This window comes from Dreissena polymorpha, chromosome 8 (assembly GCF_020536995.1).
Source record: "Dreissena polymorpha isolate Duluth1 chromosome 8, UMN_Dpol_1.0, whole genome shotgun sequence".
Classification (NCBI taxonomy): Eukaryota; Metazoa; Mollusca; class Bivalvia; order Myida; family Dreissenidae; genus Dreissena; species Dreissena polymorpha.
This window is the reverse complement of record NC_068362.1, coordinates 7,438,446-7,442,307: the sequence shown is the minus strand read 5'-3', so window position 1 is coordinate 7,442,307 and position 3,862 is coordinate 7,438,446. Positions and strand designations below refer to the sequence as shown.

At 33.3% G+C, this 3,862-nt stretch overlaps 1 non-coding gene across 1 annotated transcript; it reads left to right on the top strand.

Annotated features, from left to right (window-relative positions):
• Nucleotides 1-820: 820 nt before the first annotated feature.
• LOC127843297 (U4 spliceosomal RNA) lies at nt 821-961 on the top strand. The gene has a single exon (XR_008032205.1). It is a non-coding gene; the product is annotated as a U4 spliceosomal RNA (small nuclear RNA).
• Nucleotides 962-3,862: the final 2,901 nt, after the last annotated feature.

The following is a 3,862-nucleotide window of genomic DNA, read 5'->3' as shown; positions in this document are numbered from 1 at the left end:
GTTTGTCGAACATTAAGGTATGAGCACGAATATCATAGCAAAAATATGAATACTTTGCTTAAGTTAAGTACATCAAAATCATAAAATAGCATCACAATTATAACTACAAGTAGTAAAAAGTATGCGAAATACGACATTAATTGTTTATGCATTTTATACGTCATATTTTCATGTATTAAAATACCTTTTAGGGGAACAATCGTCCAAATAATGAGGACTCTTTAATTGTACAAAACAACTTGATTAAACGAGCCTTGTCCGCCTTCGATTTTTAAAGTTTTAATCGCCTCATCATGAAACATGGTGATAATGCCTGTTGGTATGTAATCTTATAAAAGATCTACCAGCAATATCACCTTAATCTAAAAAATGACTTTACCAAATAAGTATGTCGGATCTACATACACAAAACATATAAACCGAAAGTACCTAAATATTGGAAAAAAAACTCAAGGCCAATCTTTAATATCGAAATAAATTTACTCGTTGTTTGTATTTTAAAAAAATGCTGTTTTTACTTTCTTTAATTTGATTTGCAACTTTTGAAACTAATTATCTGTTCCATTATTAAATTTATGTAGTCAAACGTTACACATACGCATGTATATAAATACGACTGTGGCAGTTTTCTCCCTTTGTTAAATGGGACGTAATGTGAATCTACAAATCAAACATTAGTGTTGCCATAAAAAAAAATAATAATCATTGTCAATTGTGATTTTGTGTCTGATCAAGTGTGAATATCATGACAAAAATATATAAATATTATAGCAATTAAATATAATTTTTATATAAATATCATAATTTTATTATAGTCTTTAGCTTTGCGCAGTGGCGGTACCATAACCAATGAGGTTTATCCGAGGCGTGGTTATTGCTAGTTGAAAACTATACCCAATACCCCGCGCCGACGCCCTGAAATATGGGCGGCGAGCGCAATTTTTTCACGTCCTTATGGGGACTGATAACACCAGGAACCATATACTCAGCATTTCCGTTAAGCATAGCTTGAAAATTATTTCAATCCATGTTTGATCATTGCACTGTACAACCGTTATAATATTATAGTAATTAACACATTATCAATACGCCTACTGTATAAATTGAAATCAAAGAATATGGCGTGAAAATCATTGCAATATTCTATGTAATACTGCAGTATACATTGTATGTTATTTATTTGAACATTCTCACGAGGACTGACAAATAGAAAACAGTAGTTATGATTCCAATATTATTTGTATCATCGATTGTTTAGTTTTAAGACAGGATCTCAATTCCAATACACTTTATGACTCAGCTAGATGCACATAATAAATTATTTAAGCGACGGAAAACAAGTATATAATATCAATCATGAAAGCATTGTATAATAGTTTAATTGTAGTTGTTGTTTCTGTTGATGACTTGGTAGTTTTTGTTTGAAAGAAAGCTAACTGTATAATTATGCATGTAAGATACTGATATTTAAAATCATTATAATATTCTCTTCAATTTTAATAAATTGAGACAAAGTTTACAAGATATACGTTTCGGTGTTACAGATGTCGGATTGTAATGTGCTAAATGTAAAATATCATAATGTAAGTGTTTACTCTGAGTGAACACAAACGAATAAGCAGATCTTAAAAGTCAACAAAGTCTTGTGCCTGCGAGTGTTTTAATCCCTAACACATCGGCCACTTGTATTTCCTTTTATTTCTCTTAAGCCGGTCCAGATCTATATTATCCGCTGTGTAAACTAAATTTCGTCAAAGACACTTTGTCAAATCCTTATTTGACCAGTAACCTTTCGGTCCTCATTATGCTAAAGGACCTATCAAGATAACAATAACAGTTGACAAAAAAATTTACGCCAGGTTTTCGGTAAGATTTTCTGTGCGGCTATTTGAATTATTAAAGTAAACTAGATGAGTTTTTCAGCAAACAACGTTGTTTGCCGAGTGACCAGTGGGAAGTGGGACGCTTGTCATGTGTTTGGTCAGTTCTTGAGGTCGAGAAGTGGTCATCGACGGTTACAAGGCATCTGTCTAACGAAAGTTGTATTGTCACGTGAGCGTACCATTCATAAAAATGTCTACATAATTTAGTGTAGCAAAAATGTAATAATGTATAAGGTTCAACTTCTACTCCAATTGCTGCTGCTGCCACTGCCACCACCACCACCACTCATTCATCAGATACAAAATACTTCAATGATTTTGTTTAAAACAAAAACGTGCTCGCTTTTTTACATAATATCGTATCAATAATATTAAACACTGAAAGTGTTCCGTTTTCTTGTGTTGTTGTTGTTATTTTGTTTAAACATCCCATTTAATATTTGAATAAGTATAAAAAGTCGAAAGGATGCAAAAATTGGGTTTCAAGTATAAAGTAATTGTTAAACGAATGCGGATATTCACTTTTCATTCTCACTGCGATTTGTGTGTGAATTTAAATGCAGAATTATTGACATTGACAAGAATGGTGTTTAATATGCATAGAAGCTCTATTCTAGATATTATTCGAATATTTATAACTACTCTTAAGTATGAATACTACATAGATTTATTGTCCAAGAGTCAAAGTTTATGCCTTGTAAAATTAAGATCTTCTACAGTGGTCTAATGGTAGGACGCTGGCGTAGGGATCGAGAGGTCCCAGGTTCGAATCCCGCCCTGACCGCTGTAATTTCCTTGAGCAAGAAATTTGTCCCACATCTGCTCCTCTCCACCCAGGTGTATAAATGGGTACCTGTGAGGGAGATAAGCCAATGTGCCGTGGCTGCCTGGTGCGCCATATGTTAACGGACGACTTAGATCCCAGTGATCGGGGGGTTGATTGTGAAGTCGGCTGAATATGTATATAGAAGCAGACTATAAACCGCACCTTTAACCTTTACATACCGCTTGAAAATTCAGATCGGAAGATATTAGCGCAACAATACCCCTCGTGAAGAGCGTTAATGTCTGTTGAAATCAACGGGAAATAGAGAATGAATTCCATTTCATTTGTGCTTGCACATGCTACCGTTTACTATAGCCAACTATAGGGGTATAACCTTAAATAATATCCTAGCAAAAATATACTCACAATTGCTACTCAACCGTTTAACAAACTGGACAAGCAAACACCAAAAAATCATTAACTGACAGTTTGATTATCAAAAGGGCAAAAGCACAACAGATTGTATATTTATACTTAACGCAATTATATCAAAAATAATAAACTCCGGTCAAAAATTATACACCATGTTTGTCGACTATCAAAATTGCTATGATAAAATCAATCACACACTACTTTGGCAAAAATTGATATCGGAAAATGTGAGTTCAAAAATGATAAACGCTCTAAAAGCGATGCATAGTATCGTTTAATCAGTAATTAAATTCAATCATATCTTGTCCGACCCATTTCTCGATACACCAAGGAGTGAAACAAGGTTATTCCAGTTCATCACTGCTCTTCATGATGTTCGGCATGTCCGAATTATGGATAAACCAAAACATAACCGAATCTCAATTTATACAATGCAAACAACGAATATTAGACACTTATACTCAAACATGGAACGCCGATATTAACAGCTCTACCCGTCTCTCTACGTACTGTTTATTCAAACATAGTTGATCTTTAGAAAGTTATTTAGACAAAATTAATGAACCAAAATATAAAATTGCCCAAAGCAGATTCCGTTTATCATCGCATAACCTAGAAATAGACAAGACAAGACATATTTATTCAGACTTGCACAGTGTACATAGTCTAAACACTATAAATTTCACAATCAAATATGTCACAGAAATAAACATAGTAAAAATATAAACATCAGCAGCATCGTATTACGAAAATTCAAGGTAAAATATTCTTTTAAATATGA